Below are 17,760 nucleotides of genomic sequence, written 5' to 3'. Positions count from 1 at the left end.
TAGCTGCACTAGAGATGGAACAAGTGATGCCCCTGCTCTACATGAGGTAATAATTACAGCTCTTTCATGATTAATTTAATTATTTTTGCTATATTTTTATGATTTCTATTTTTTGAAATTGAAATTGTAGGATGATATTGGTCTTGCTATGGGCATCCAAGGAACTAAAGTTGCAAAAGAAAGTAGTGATATCGTAATCTTGGAAGATAATTTCGCTTCCATTGTAAAGGTCTGATATCTTCTGTTTCTAGGCTTTATGTTGGTATAGAAAACGCTTCAAAAGTATTATTATTATTATTATTATTATTATTATCATTATTATTTGAGATTAATGTGTTTCTTCGGCATGCAAACGTACAAAAATTTATTCAGTTCCAACTCGCTGTAAATGTGGTTGCCCTTGTGATTAATGTTGTGGCAACTGTTTCTTTAGGGGATGTCCCCCTTAATGTAGTGCAAGTCTCTTTTTCTCTCAATCTTGTCAAAATATCAAAGATCAATAATAATATGATAAAGGCAACTTACTTTGTATCATTGTACTTTGATTGAGATAAACCAAAGAAATTTAATATATGAATATTTCTTTTCTCGACAGTGTTGCTCATTTATTGGAGTCACGTGGAATGATTGATGAAGCTTTAGCAGTTGCTACAGATCCTGATTATAGATTTGAACTAGCTATTCAGCTTGGTAAACTAGAGATTGTGAAGGTAAGCAAAAGATATTCCAATACTTGACTTTATGAATTATAATTAATAATAACATTTGTTTGTGTATATAGGATATCGCATTAGTAGCACAAAGTGAGTCGAAATGGAAGTAGTTGGGTGAATTAGCAATGTCTACTGGACTGGTATGTGTCATTTTCAATATATTTATTTTTGGTTTTAGATAAATAAATCTAAAATAATAATAATTTATAAAACATTGCAGTTGGAAATGGCTAAATTGCAATGTAGCTACAAGACCATCTACTAAAGCAAGGTTGGTGTAAGAGTTGATGACGAGAACATTGTTCTAAGACCTTTAGTGAGTTATGATGATGTCCCTTAATAGCAATGTAGTATTAGGTTATATAGTTAGGGATGATTATTTGTATTTGACATGTTAGTGCAATGAATTATCTTTCTTATTTATTGTATTTTATTTTGTATTTTGTATGACATTAACTTTTGTGCAATGGATTGTATTTTTTGTAAATGGTATTTTATTTTCTATTATAAGACATGAAATGAAAATTTAATTTGAAAATTAGTAAATCTATAAATAATTTTTTAAAAAAAATATAAAAATTACGATACGTAAAAATGTGTGTCATCTTCATTTATGACATGGCCTTTTTTGACAAAGACTTTATTGATACACATTGCGTGTCATAAATGCGCGTCGTCTCTAGAGGACGCGGAAAAGCACGTCGTCTCTCGTTATGACATGGCCTTCCTTGACACGCATTTGCGTGTCATTTGAGCGTTTTACGACGCGCAATGAGCGTCGTAAAAGGCTGTTTTTCTAGTAGTGACTTGTTTTGAAATGTTTTAAAAAGTTTGAATTTGGCATGTTACAAGTTGGTATCAGAGCCTTGGTTTGAGTGAATTGGAGGAAACAGTCGTGTGTCTCTAGTCTGAAACTAAGGACAAGATTTTAAAACTATTTTCTTTAAATGTTTTCAGAATAATATAGGAGGATGCAAGTGTACGATCAGTCGGAGCTCGCGGATAGACCCCAAAATACCTTACAGATTAACTGATTATGTGATATGATAGAACAACATGCTAGTACTAGGCTAGGGATTTTTAGGGATTGCATGATAGAATTTCCTGCTTGTATTATGCCTGATAGCCTAAGCTTTTTCCGTATATGAAATTGACATCGTTACTGTAGTTGCTTAGTGTATGCATCAAGTCCGTACATAATTAAGATCTTATAGCCTGAGAATGTTTGGTTTAGCCTTATTTCTTGTTCGTTTTTTTATGAATGGCTTAGGGTAGGATCGCGTATTTGAAAGTCTATAGGATCCAACGTTATGTATGGTTAGCATACACGAGTGTTGCAGGGTTGGTGGAAGCTTCATGGATGGGTTGTTTAGGATGAGTCCGCTAGTATGAGATATTTAGCCTTCCTCTGGGAGTCAGGATTGAGTGTATGTCATACTTACGTATAGTTTTAGGGCATTGTGATGATACTTTAGACAAATATGGGTAGGCGTAGAAGGTGGTATGGGCCCATACTAATAAAAGCATAGGACCTATACGCGTAGCAAGGAAGTCACAATCCCTAGGGTTTTGTTGGAGGTTGGTTCCCGGATTGTTATATGGAATATCTGATATTTTCCTGGTATATTTTTTTAGCATGGTGGTTAATCGATGATTTGTGACTCGATCCAGGTCAGGAACAGGAGACGACGGACAGGAGGCACCTACAGTGCCCGAGACTATCGGCCAAATGGGGCCGGATGAGGTGGACGCCAGGATCCGGGAAATCCTACATGATGAGGTGGCTGCGATGTTATGGGCTCAGTTACTAGAGATGTTTGGTTCTATCAAGACCATCATGGTGGAGTATTTCAACGATCGTTATACAACCCTCACTGAGGCGGCTGCCACAACAGCCATAATGGCTGTAACGGCGGCAGGGGTAAGAGCCAATCGAGATTTTTAGTATCGAGACTTTGACAACACAAAGCCCCTTACTTTTGATGGGACTCAGGACCCCATCAAATCCATTAGGTGGATATCTAACGTGGAGGGGTGTTTCTTCACGTGTTCATGTCCTACTGACTAGAAGGTCAGATGTGCCCTGAACCTATTGAGGTCTGCAGCAAAATAACCAGATCGTATTCTGATGATCAGAGAGCCGCATTTACTAGGGAGCAGTTCTGGGATATGTTCCACGCTCACTACATTCCACGGGTCGAGCAGGAGCGGTTAGCTCAAGAGTTTCTGGATTTGATACAGGATGGTGAGACGGTGACGAAGATCACCCGCATGTTCAGGGAGAGAGCAATGTTCTGCCCGGAGTTTGCTTCTGAGCAGGCTCAGATGACACGTTATCTGAGCATGCTCAAGACTGACATCCGTCAGTTTGTTGCTACTCAACGATGTGATACCTTGCTGGAGTTACAGGAGGCCGCTAGGCAACATCAGTTGGAGATTGAGCTGTAGTTGAGGGAGTAGCGGCAAGTCCCGGCATTGTCACAGCCAACGCCGAAGCGGTCTAAGACCGCTGATTCCAAGTCAGGGGGACAGCAGGGCCACACTTGTGGCAAGCGCGGAAAGGGTCACTCGTGGGTTTGCAAATTCAGCAGCTCATGCCGCAAATATAGCAGGGAGGGGCATTATGCGAAGGATTGTCGCCAAACAGCCCCGACTCAGGATATGAGGATATGCTACCATTCTCATCAGGCGGTCACGTGAAGACCAACTGTCCACAACTCGCGACCAGGTCGACGCAGGCTCCAGCACCGACTACATTGAGGATTACCGACGGGAGTCAGGGTCGAGCAGCGCCCCCGAGGGCTCAGGGACACACATTCTAGCTTACAGCAGTAGAGGCCAGGGCAGTGCCAAACGTGGTTGCTGGTATGTTTATATCCCTTATTTTACTGATTATATCTGTCTTATGCTTATATGTTGTGCCTGTGATTAGGTACATTTTTAGTGAACTCTTTACCTGCCCTAGTATTATCTGACTAAGAGGCGAGTCGGTCGTTTGTTTCTATGATATTCAGTAGGGAGTTCGGGTTGCCAGTGGGAGAACTAGAGCGTCCGTTGCAAGTCTCTATCGCCAACGAACACGGAGTCTCCACTTGTTCAGTTTTATCGGGGATGCATGTTAGAGATCTTCAAAGTATCTTTTCCGATCGACTTGATTCTGATTCCCATGGGAGATGTGTGTGTGATCGTGGGTATGGATTGGATCAGTCACTTTAGTGCTATGATTGACTGTAAGGGTCAGCAGGTGGTTGTTCGAACCCCAAGTGGGGGAGAACTGATTGTCTACGGAGAGGGCACCAGATGGGATCAGGGTTTTGTTTGGCTATCAGGGCTCGACGATATACTCCGCATGGGTTTGCGGGTTACCAGAGGATTTGCCCGGAGTACCTCTGGAGAGTCAGGTTGAGTTTAGGATCGACCTAGTGCCAGGTGCGGCCCATATCGCCAAGGCGTCGTACAGGTTGGCACCACCAGAGATGCAGGAGCTGTCATCACAGCTACAGGAAATGCTGGGCAAGCAGATCATTCGTCCAAACAGTTCTCCATGGGGAGCATCAATTCTCTTCGTCAGGAAGAAGGATGGTTCACACCGAATGTGCATGGATTACCGAGAGTTAAACAAGTTGACCATGAAGAACCGCTATCTACTCCCGAGGGTAGATGATCTTTTCGATCAATTGCAGGGAGCATCTTGGTTCTCCAATATAGAACTGAGGTCCGGGTACCAACAGGTCAGGTTAGGGAGGAGTGTCTTAGGTGCATTTTATGCACCCATTTTGTAGCTTTGTTTCATAAAAGTGCATTGCATATAGGCTTAAACTCATTCATTTCGCATGTTTTTCGGGATTTTTCATGAGACAGTTTCATTTCACACATTTTTGTGATATTCCAGGGACTTTTGGAGGTCGAATCTAGTTGGAGGAGGTAAATGAGAGTTGCAGACAAAATTTCAGGACTTGCGGAGCACCGAGGGGCAAGATATCAAAGAAACGAAGATTTTGGCTTTACAAAGATTTCTACGGCCGTGTAAATGGAAGCCTTGTGTTTACGCGGGCCTTATAAATGTAGATTTCTGCGCATTGTACTTTTGTGTTTACGCGGGCCGCGTAAACGAAAGTGTTAATTTACGCGGGCCGTGTAAACGTAAATGTGGGTTTTAAAGCAGCTTTTCACCATTTAAAAGGGGGAACCGATTTTTTCTTTAGAGGGTCAACTTTTGGAGAAGAGAAGGCGATTTTCTTGAGGATTTTGGAGTTGATTAACACTTGGGAACATTTGATTTCATTTTGTAAGAACTTTAATTTCATTTTCTAGATTTGTGATCTTGTTCTAGTCATGAGTGGCTAGAACCCTAGTTTCACCAACTTCATGTCTTGACTTTTTAGTTGTGATTTCAATCATGTGATTTGATGTTTGCTTCCAATTCCTACCTAGTGAATTTGATTTTGTTTCAATTTAATGTTTGATTTTCAATTTAATGTTTGATTCTAATTGTGATTCTTATTGGCCATTTAAATTAGGGTTAGGCCATTCAAGTTATCTAATTGCAAAAAATCCGTAATTGTTTTGTGAATTGGACTAAGTAGAAAACACTAAATTGATTTCAATTGAATGAATTTAGTGTAAATCTTATTTACATACTCTTACACTCCCGAGCTTGTGAGGAGTATTGGGTGTTGTTGGGAACATTCACATAAATCTTGTTTCAACTTTTTGATTTCTATCTAAGAGCTTGGTTAGACTTAAATTAGAAGGTTAGGTTATTTCCAAAGAGCTTGTTTTGAATTTGACAACTTGGTGAATGGGAAGTGTTAGAACTTGTTAACACTTTCAAGTACCAACTTAGGTGGAATTGAGTAGATATCATTTCATCCTTGGAATCATATTGTTAAATTGTCTTTGCATAGAGTTGGAGTTCTCATAAATCCTAAATTTGTTTCATTTAATTGATCATTTAGTTATTGCTTTATCCTCTTGTTTAAATAATTGCATACCAAAACCCCATTTATGTGACCATTATTGTGTCTTCCGCAAAAAGGTATAAATATTTGTTTCGTGTCTCTGTGGATCGACCCTGCTTACCTTGTATTACATTTTTAGTGCAAAGTAGTAGTGTTTTTGCAGTCATTTTGTACCCCTTTATTTGTTGGGTTTGACACGCCTAACAAATTGGCGCCGTTGCCGGGGATACGGTGTTACTAATTGTTTATGCCAAACATTTTGTGAGCAGGTACATCTAAAAAAACCAACAAAAAAATGTCATGGAAATGAACACTCCTTACATTAAAGACCAAATTTCTGAGTTATCCCAGTTAGTTATGATGATCAAAAATGACCGAAGTGTGCAGCCCCAACCTATTCCTTATGATCTTTGCACTCAAGATGGACTACATACCAACATGTGTCCATATTTACAACGAGAATGGGATAAAATAAAAGAAATGGGAAGCTACTACTGGCCAAACCAATGGATTTATGATCAACCACAACATGATCAATGGTGGGACAACAACCAAGCTTGGGGAAACAAGCAATACCAAAACCCATACCAAGCTTGGGGAAATGACCAATACCAACAAACTCCATAGTTCCAACAACCATATCCTCCACCTCCTCAACAACCTAAAATGTCGAGCATGTCCTTGGAAGCCATTATGAAAAGCATAGCCACTACTACCCAAATCTTCCAAGAAACAACCAAAGCTAGCCTCAAAATCTTAGAACAACAAATTGCACAACTTACTTAATATGTGAGTATGATAGAAGCTAAAGGAAAATTACCATCAAAAACTGAAGAAGGTCCTATCCATACTGTTTCTACCATTACATTGAACGATGGGAAAATTTTTGATGACCCAAGATTGCAATTTGAAGACGAGGAAGAACAGGAAGCAGTAGAAGTGGAGAAGGATGTCAATGAAGCTATAGAGGAGGTGTTGGAGGTTGACAAAAGAGAGGCTGAGTCACCCATTACCAATGAGAAACTCATTTCACTAGTAAGCCAAAAACAAAAGTCGGAAACGATAAATCTGCCAAACCCTTCAAAGTATATGTATCTCAAGAAGGAGGACACCCAACCGGTTACCAACTCGACCATCCTATCAAAGAAGGAAAAATTGATAACCTTACTAAACAAGTACAAGAAAGGGGTCGGTTGGACGATTGTTTTCATTAAGGGTCTAAGTCCAGTATGGTTCCCACACAAAAAGAAAGTCAAGTACAAGATGAATGTTCCATTGAAGGAAGTGGAGAAAAAGTTTGATCCATTGGAGAGCCCCCACATACTTAGATTGATGCATATTCAGGGGCCATGTCGAGCCAACAACTTTAAAAATGGGTGGCTAACTGGGAGGCAACCCACGAGTATCTTTTTTTCCTTTCTTTTAAAACTTTTTAGTCTTCGGTAAATTTCAAAATTTTAATGTCCCAAATGGTTTTAAGCTTGTTCTTTATGCCTAGAAAACGAATCTCGGGCTCCAAAAATATTTCACGGATAGCTTGCGGAGGATGAAGAGGAGGTTCTCACCACAATTGCAAGGCTCCAAGAACGATTTGGTAAATTCTTTCCATATCTTTAATCGTTCATATTTTGCTTAAAAATTCAACTAATGTGCATTTGTGACTTTTATTTTGGACCCATTCCCAACCCGGCTACCATCCTCCACCAACCCCCGATAATTAGATGGTTTATCTCTCTCCAAGCATCAAGGACGATGCTATATTTTAAGCTTGGGGAGGGGCATCCATCCATGCATAGATCCCATTGCATGTAGGTTGCAGTTGTGTATAGACCGCATAATTATTTCTTCTTTTTCATTTTTATTTTTATTTTTATTTTGCTCTCATTTTCTGCATATTAAATTTTTCAAAAACTAAAAAGATTTTCTTTCTATTCTATTTTTAATATTTTTTGCATTTTGCATTTGAATTTTTAATATTTTAGTTTTTGAAAAAGATATTTTTTTCTTTGTTTATTTTGATCCAATCCCAAACAACCGAATCTTCTCAAAACAGTTGAGCAGGTAAGTGAGTCGTATGCCTTGAAATTAGACTTGCTCTTTTTATTGAAAATCTTAAAGCAAGCTAATTGCACACGAACATACCTCCCGAAGCTATTTGTGTAAAACAGAAAATGAAAAGTTTGTCAACACCGGAGCATAACGAAAGGTACGAGTCGATCTTTGGGACGAATGACTGGTCTTATGAATAGTAAGTACTCAATTGAACTTAAAATGTCAAATTCAAAAAAAAAATCAGTGTCCCTAGCCTTCCAACGCTCTTAAAAGTCCTTTCTACTCTTTCCCTTTTATATACCCTGCTTGGGGACATAGTTTCTAACTATACTTATGGGTCTTTGTGTGTTGACTCAGTCCCCCGAAAAGATGTCTAGAAGCCTCTCACGGTAATAGACTGTGAGATCTCCCACAATAGAAAAGTCTAGGACGAAAAATATAAAGAAATAGACCAAGTAAATAAATTGACAAGAGTGTTATATGTTATCCTAGCTTTAAAAAAACTATTAAGTTAATTTGTGACCTTTGGGATTCGAATGAGTAAACTCCGAGGGGTGTTCCACACTTAATTGCCTAAAGCTGAATCGTTTGGGACTGATTGGGTAGAAAGTTCGTTAAACAGTTTCCATAGAAAGTCATGAACTTAATAATAACAAATATATATATATATATATATATATATATATATATATATATATATATATATATATATATATATATATATATATATAATCAAATAAAACTAATCTGTGGCCTTTGAGGTTTGGGCAAGTAAACCCAAGGGATCTTTTTAAATCTAGCACACTAAGTTCATCTGGTCTGGATGTCTTGGTTGGAAGCTCGTTACATGGATTTGAAAGAAAGCCATGAGCTTTATTTGTAGGAAAATATAATTAGATAGTTTGTATATATTTGTGTTTATAGTTTAATTGAATAATATGTTTAGGAAAAATGCTTGGCTGCCAAAAGATTCCCTTGGACTTGGACTTGAACTTATTACATTGGGACGGACTGTTAATTACTTTGACTAGTGTAAGTGGTTTGAAATTTGTAACCAATCTGGGTAAATTTTAGGGAATTTTTAGAAAAGATTTTTCAGAAAAGATTGTTGTTGATCAACAAATAGTTGGAGTCGGTCATTGTCACATTTTTGTAAAACAAAAAAAAATGATTGAGCATGTTTTGTCACATACATTTCCATGAGAGTAAGACCATAATTTGTTCCATGAATTGACTTGATGTTTTCAAAGGTGAACAAGTGTTGTGATCTTTGATTCTGTTGAGTTGCATTAAGGAGTGGCCAAAGTCTTATTTCTATTGTTATATAATATTTTGAGACTGATGCCAAGTTGACTCAAGGTACGACAGGTACATTCTCAACTATGCTACAAAAATGAGGTTAATCGGGTTGGATCTCTTTCATGCTTGTTATGGTTATTGCATTAACTTTCAAAAGTTTGAATTTTGATTTTTATTTATTTTCTTTTCTTTTATTTTCTTTGATCTAAATTTTTCTTGTTCTTTCTTGGGGACAATAAATTTTCAAGCTTGGAGAGATTTGTTTGGTGCATTTTATACACCCATTTTGTAGCTTTATTTCATAAAAGTGCATTGCATATAGGCTTAAATTCATGCATTTTGCATGTTTTTCGGGATTTTTCATGAGACAATTTCATTTCACACATTTTTATGATATTTCAGGGACTTTTGGCGATAGGATCTTCTTGGAGGAGGTAAATAAGAGTTACAAACAAAATTTCGGGACTTGCGGAGCACCAAGGAACAAGATATCAAAGAAATGAAGATTTTGGCTTTACATAGATTTACACGGTCATGTAAATGGAAACCTTGTGTTTACGCGGGTTGTTGGGTCAAAATATGGTTTATACTTTACTTTTCTAGGCAGTTGTATTTTTTTTGTAATATTTGTGAATTTATGGTCTAGTTTACGGCCGTAAACACCTTATAGCCATAAACTCATTTACGGCCCATGTGTTATCCGGCCCATATTCCAAGTATAAATAGAGGTGTTAGGGTGAGGAGTAGATATTGATGAACTAGAAGGAGTTTACGGCCAGAGAGAACAAGGAGCATATGTGTGTGAATCTTTTGTATCTGGAACTTTCATTCATATCAATACATACAAAGATTCATATTATTCTTCTTCTCCTTCTCTTCTATTTGATCTGACATCATCCGTTTGATTGGGATTCCACTCCATCAAACGGATATGATTGATACACAGGCAGATTAGGGACTTACAATTGGTATCAGAGCCAAGTTGTATCAGTCAATTTTGTCAGATTTGGGGAATTATTTGATCTTATTTTCGAAATATTTTTGCGTTTTTTGATAGATCTCGCAAAAATAAAGGGGGTTTGTTCTTCGTGTTTTTCATAAAAAAGGGTTTCTGATCGAGTTTTGGAGCTTTAAAGTCGAAAAATCGCTGTTTTTCACGTAATCGTTGAAGGGTTTTCGGCCGGAGCTTACTGCCGGAAACAGTTCACGGCCGGCGGCGGGGTTCGCGTTTACGGCTAGGGTGCACCGGAGCTTACAGCCGATCGGAGTTCTCGGCCGGAAATAAATCACGGCTTGGTGGATTGCGACTCGGCGTATGCGGCTCCGTTTGTGGCTTGAAAATCGGCTGAACAGCAGCAAGCAGCAACAGACTTTAATTAAAAAAGGGGCGCCATTTTGATGGTGCTGGGTTTCGAACCCACACCCTCAAAATCTTCAAGTCTGCGCCTTAACCAACTCAACTAGACGATTCCTTGTTCTTTTCCTCCGAAGTTTAAAATATAACCCGTCTTTTTTGCTTCAAGTTTCGCATTTTTTTACACTTTCAGCCCAAAATTCAATTCATTTTAATTTTAAATTCCTTTTCATCCAAAATAAAAAAATTAAAATAAATTAATAAATAAATTAATTAATTAATATTAATAATAATAAAATATTTAAAAAATATATATTTTTTAACTTTTATTTTTGATTTTTTATTTAAAATTTTGATTTTCAGGTTTGACCTTTGACTTTTTCGTTTAACTTTTAAATTTTAGAATTTAGCTTTTCGGTTTGACTTTCAAGTTTGACTTTTTCAAGTTTGACCTTTTCAAGTTTGACTTTTTCAAGTTTGACCTTTTCAAGTTTGACTTTTGAGTTTGACTTTTTAAATTTGACTTTTAAGGTTGACTTTTGAGGTTTATAATCAAAGGGTTTGACTTTTAAGTTTGATTTTGGCTCTTAGTTGTGCTTTTTAACTGATTTTAAGGTCTACGAGGGAGTTGAAACATGAAAGAGAGTCGTCAAGATATGTTAAGACAAAATTTCAACTTTTTCGATTTTATCCCTGGAGAAACCCTTGAAACTCAGTTGCAGCGATTTACTACACTCACTACTGAGATGAATATAGTCGGGATCTTCTTGACTAAGTCCGAGATAAACAAAAAGCTGCTAAATTCACTTCCGAAATCGTGGGATATGAATGTGGCTATCATCAAGAAGACAAAGATCTCAATCATCTTAGTCTTGTTGATGTAATTCAAGAACTTGATGCTTTGAAGTGTAGAGAAACAATGAGTTCTGAAAACATTTCGGTCACTAAAGTTACATGTACTCCAGCTTGTGAAGCCACGATTAAATTTCTTCGGGAACAAATTGAATTATTTAAAAAAGAAGTTGAGGACCTGAGATATGAAGGATATCAACTCAGGAAAGGACAGAAACCCCTGAAGGCTGAGTTAGAAGCAAAAACCAAGGACTTCAGGAAATTTCAGGAAGAGTATAGCAACAAGTGTGAAAATTATGATTATGTAAAGAGACAACTTGCTGCTGTAACTGAAGAACTTGACGCTTTAAAAATTAAGTGTGGAAAAACTAATGTTAGCTTCAAAAATTATACTGCATCAAGTCAGACAGTCGAGTCCTTATATGAAACCCAGTTAAAATTCAAAGAAAATCAAAACAAGGGTCTAGGGTATGATAGTGTACCTCCTCCTTATAATCATAACTACACATCCATCCCTATGACACAGGACGAAACTGACAGGGAGCCACATCTTCGATATGGAAAACAAGCTGGATTTGTGTCAGGAGGAGTTATTAATGTTGAAAATACTGATGTTTCTGTTACATGTGCAGGTAAAGTAGCGGAGGATGAGAACAAGGAGAGTTCTTCTGAACAAACAAACAACCACTTGAACTCTAAATTTGTTGCTTCTAATCAACCTGTTGTTGGTAAATACAGGCCACCATTTCAAGCTAAACAGAGTGCCTGTTGCAACTGTGCATGTGGGAAAAATAAGAGACAAGGAAAGGATACGCCACCAGGGGCAGGAAGAAACAACTTCACAGTGAAGAAAAAGACATCTTTTCACTGTGGAACACCTGGACACATTGCCAGAAATTGTCCAAATCGCGCATATGTTCCCTATTATGCACAAGGCTGGCAAAATGCGCCAAGAGGGAGATACTCCAAAAGATGCCCCTCGAGATCACGATCAGACATTGACGACTGGAATGCCAAGAAGGCCAAGAATGTAACTCCCAAGGCCAAGCATCTGAATCCAAAGGGCAAGAAGGGAATGTCATCCAACAAACCCAATCCAAGAGATGATCCAGTAAAACAAAGACCAGTTAGGTCAAAGTCATCTCAACAGCCGACATCAAGATCAAAAGCAAGCACTGAGCCACCCATCAGATCGAAAAAGAAATGGGTTAAAACCAACTACAAATGGGTTCCGAAGGCTCAATCTCCCAAATCTTCTAACGATTCTAATATTTCTATATCTTCTGTTTGTGATAAACAGGAGATGTCATGGGAGAAAATACCTTGTGTTGATGACAAAGGTTGACCTAGTTTCAAAATGGACTGGGTTCCAAAGACCAACTGATCCCGCTCTGTGCTGGAGCAGCTGTGGAGGCATATCATCAGACTTCGGTTTGTTGGTAATGGTTGTTCCAGCCACATGATAGGAGACATCTCTTAACTATACAGCACTCAGAACATTATTTGAGAGTATGTGTCCTTTGCGGGAAAGGAAGAAAGGAAGAGATCACTCATGGGGATAGTACTTAACGATATGAAGAATTTTCGGATCTGTTCTGAGGTTATGCTTGCTGTTCTCAGACCTTCTGAATGCAGATTCAATCGGTGAATTACGGTTTGTGTTTTCTTCTCTATACTCCTGAGTTTTTCTTAAGCTGATTCACTTTAAAGGCTAATTTTTGTTTTAGGATAGTTTAAATTTGCGCATTTATTTTCGTTTCTCTCATATGCACAAATTTAGGGGGAGAAATAAAAACAAAACAAAAAATTAGAAAATTTTAAAAAAAAATCCAAAAACATTAGAAAATCAAAAAATCAAAAAAAAATATGTTGGTTATGAAAAGTGCTTGCAGGAGATGTTTGGGGAAATGATATTATCAAGTGATAACAGGCAACCTGAGTCTGCGTAACGTACCCAAAGTTGAAGGGTCTATGCTTTGGTTTGATGCATCGGTAGGCACGAAAAATTTTAAAATGGACATGACTAGGCAGAGTTGAACTTAGGAAATTTATAGACTTGACAAATTTTGACCTAGTTAGATACGTTCAGCCTGACAATACGACGCTCGGATAGGTTGAGCAGGGAGATATATATGGGAATCTACTCATCACATTAAATGAACCCGTACTTGGAACCGTGTTTTAACTTTTCCTCGATGTGCGGATTCTGTCCTTAATTCCGGTTGGATGGGGCGGCTGGTAAATTCCGATAAATTAGGTCTGTAGAATATCATTTTCTTTCTTTCCATCTATTAGTCATATGTTGTCTCCTTTGCGTGACTTTAAATCCGACCTGGTACACAACATATGCAACTCTATTTCTCTGGAGTTTATATATGTGAAATACTTCTTATCTGTTAGCCATATGTTGTCTCCTCTGCGTGACTTCTAATCCGACCTGGTACACAGCATATGTAACCTTCTACTTATCAACCCTTCTGAAGTAATAAGTAATAGAATTCTGAATCTATCCTCTCTCTGAATGGTTGTCTGCTCACCCGGTGTAAGGAGTACTCTGGAAGTTCTTGATGGTTGGGGTATATCAGGAAGCAGGAAACACGTTCTAGTACACTTAAAATTGAACACATACAGATTGTCTATAGATCTCGCTGCTCAATTTAGGTGGACCACAATATCCCTGGTCGTCGTCAGATGAATGGTCCTTAAGATATAGTATCTAGGAACTTAGGATCAGATATAATATCTAGGAACTTAAGTTCACCTGTCTTGTAACAAATAGTATGTCCTAAATTTGTCACAATTTTTCGTGTTTAAGTGGACAACAATACCGACGATCGACCAGACAAAGATGTGAATATGAAAGGTACCGACAAGTGGATTAAGGCTGTGTAAAAACTTTGATCCCAAATCACTCTTAAAGTTAGATATCATTTTTATTTTTGTTAAGTTTGTTCATAGTATTCTTCTAATTTAAATAAAAGGGGAGAATTAAAAATTAAAAATTATGAAAATAAAAAAAATAATAATAAAAAAAATCAGAAAAAATTCAAAAAATCAGAAAATTTAAAAATCCAAAAATAGTGTTATTTCTGTTTTATTTCTTATTCAGAAAAATCAAAAATCCAAAAATATTTTTGTTTCTGTTTTAATTTGTGTGCTAAGTTTTCTTTTAGTTTTGTTTTGTATTGAAAAGTGATTTCAGGTATAGATAAGACTCATGGAGTTTGTGTTGAAGATTTCTGAGCCAAAGCCTCGTCTGTAAGCATCGAAGAATTCGCATTCGAAGGAGCAAGAAATGAAGATTATTCTTTCAACATTCAACCCTTCAACCCCAGATGCAAGGTGAAGCTGCAATTGAAGATTATGTGACGGATTGCATTGAAGCCTCCTCAATCAGTCTGCTGCTATCTTTCTACCTGCCGACTTTGGTCCGACAGTCAAGATGGCAACCACTCTGAAAACGGCTGTTCGTGCAGCTAAGAATGTGGAGGCCCAGCAGAAGGAAAAGGGTCTGGAAAGAATTGATGTTGGTGAAAAGAGGAAGTTCGATGGAACTTTAGGGTCCAACAAGAAAAACAAGTTCTCGAAGTCTGGTTCGAGGGGAAGTGGAGGTGAAGCGAAATGGTGCGACAAATGTAAGAAGAAGCATCATGGAAAATGTGAGGTGGCGAACACATGCTACAAGTGTGGAAAGCCATGGCACTATGCCAATGAGTGTACCCTCACAAAGAAAGTTTGCCATGGTTGTGGTGAGGAGGGTCATATGTCGAGGGACTGTCCGAAGAAGAAGGAGGCAGCTAGACCCAACATTCCGCCAAAGCCAAAGGCGAGAGCATTCCAGATGACGCTGGAAGCTGCTAAAGATGAAGCTGATGTCGCTTCAGGTACCTTTCTCGTTAACGAATTGCCTGCCCAAATTTTATTTGATTCTGGAGCCAACTACTCCTTTATATCGCATGAATTTGGTAGAAAGCTAGCTTTGCCTGTTGTTAGACTAGATAATGCCTTATTAGTCGAAGTTGCTAGTGGCAAGTTTGTACCTGTTAGCTATCGCATGAAAAACATCTTAATTGATTTGAATGGGAATAAGTTCCATGAGGAATTATTGCCTATCGAACTTAATGGTTTCGACATCGTATTGGGAATGGATTGGCTTAGCGCCAACGACGCCGAAATCTTATGCAAGAAGAAAATAGTCAAAGTAAACCCGCTTGGGAAAGATTCGTTTATGGTGTATGGAGATAAACGCAGAGTGAATTCTGGAATCATTTCATTGATGAAAGCCAGAAAATGTTTGACCAAGGGGTGTACATCATATTTAGCATTCGTGATTGATGCTAAGAAGGAAAAGAAGGTGATGCAGAATATTCCAGTGGTGTGTGATTATCCGGAAGTATTTCCCGAAGATCTTCCTGGATTACCACTAGATCGACAAGTGGAATTCCGTATTGACTTGTTGCCAGGAACGACGCCAATTGCAAAAGCACCTTATCGATTAGCATCGACGAAGATGAAGGAGCTAATGATGCAACTTCAGGAGTTATTGGACAAAGGTTTCATTAGACCTAGTTCATCACCCTGGGGAGCTCCGGTGTTATTCGTGAAGAAGAAAGATGGAAGTATGAGAATGTGCATTGATTACAGAGAGCTGAACAAGGCAACAATAAAGAATAGATATTTGTTGCCAAGGATTGATGACCTGTTTGATCAATTGCAAGGTTCGAGCTATTTCTCGAAGATCGATCTTAGGTCAGGATATCATCAGCTAAAAGTAAGAGAGCAAGATATCGAGAAGACTGCATTCAGAACACGATATGGACACTACGAGTTCTTGGTTATGTCGTTTGGACTAACCAATGCTCCGGCAGCGTTCATGGATTTGATGAATAGGGTTTGCAATCCTTTCCTTGATAAATCTGTGATATTGTTCATAGACGACATTCTGATTTACTCGAAAAGCCAGGAGGAGCATGGCAGACACTTGCGAGAAGTGTTAGAAGTTTTGAAGCAGGAGAAGCTGTATGCAAAGTTCTCCAAATGTGATTTTTGGATTCGTGAAGTCCAATTCTTGGGTCACGTGGTCAATCAAGAAGGGATAATGGTTGATCCAACAAAGATTGAAGCTGTAACGAAGTGGGAACAACCGAAAAGTCCCACGGAGATTCGAAGCTTTTTAGGATTAGCCGGATATTACCGAAGGTTTATCCAAGGATTTTCTTCGATTGCTACTCCGTTGACAGCTTTGACCCACAAAGTAGCTACTTATTCTTGGAGTGAGAAGCATAAGGAAGCATTCGAGAAGCTAAAGGAGAAGCTATGCGAGGCACCGATACTTTCTCTACCCGATGGAGTTGAAGACTTCGCTGTTTATATCGATGCGTCTGGGGTTGGATTGGGTTGTGTTTTGACCCAAAGAGAAAAGGTGATAGCATATGCGTCTCGACAGCTGAAAGAGCATGAAAAGAACTACCCGACTCATGATTTGGAGTTGGCAGCGGTAGTTTTCGCTCTGAAAATATGGAGGCATTACCTCTATGGCACGAAGTGCAAACTTTTCATTGATCATAAGAGTCTCCAATATCTCTTTAATCAGAAAGAATTGAATATGAGGCAACGACGCTGGCTAGAATTACTTAAAGACTACGACTGCGAGATACTTTACCACCCCGGTAAAGCTAATGTTGTTGCTGATGCTCTCAGTCGGAAAGTCAATCTTGAAAGGAAAAGGCCAAGAGCGTTGAGAATTGAAGTTGTCTCGACTATTTTGGAAAGTATAAAGAAAGCTCAGAGCGAAGCTGCTGAGAAGAATGACCGAAGGGAGGAACGTTTGGGAAAAACGTTGGTGTTCGGTGTAAACAGTCATGGACTGAAGGTGTTCCAAGATCGGATTTGGATACCTAAGACAGGAGGAGTCAGAGATCTTCTGATGGAAGAAGCTCACAAGACCATGTACTCGATTCATCCGGGTAGCACTAAAATGTATAGGGACCTGAAACCCTACTACTGGTGGCCGACAATGAAGCTTGATGTTGCAAAGTATGTTGCCGAGTGTGTGACTTGTGCGAGAGTCAAGACACAACATCAGAAACCGTACGGGAGTTTAGAACCTTTTGCCTGTGCCTATGGGTAAGTGGGAAGACATTGCTATGGATTTTGTCATTAAACTGCCCAGAACAAAGAATGGTCACGACATGATTTGGGTGGTCGTTGATCGATTCACTAAGAGTGCGCATTTCATAGCGGCCAAGGAGAAATGGTCTATGGAGAAGCTTGCGAATTCTTACGTGAAGGAAATTGTGAGGCTTCACGGTGTTCCGTTAACGATTGTGTCGGATCGTGATAGCCGTTTCACATCGAGGTTTTGGAAAAGTCTACAAGAGGAATTGGGTACCAAGTTGTGTTTAAGTACAGCTTACCATCCGCAGACTGATGGTCAGAGCGAACGAACGATACAAACACTTGAAGATATGTTGAGAGCATGTACTCTGGAATTCCTAGGTAATTGGGATGAACATTTACCATTGGTAGA

Source organism: Lactuca sativa, chromosome 5 (genome assembly GCF_002870075.4).
Source record: "Lactuca sativa cultivar Salinas chromosome 5, Lsat_Salinas_v11, whole genome shotgun sequence".
In the NCBI taxonomy this organism is placed as follows: domain Eukaryota; kingdom Viridiplantae; phylum Streptophyta; class Magnoliopsida; order Asterales; family Asteraceae; genus Lactuca; species Lactuca sativa.
This window is presented reverse-complemented; position numbering follows the sequence as displayed.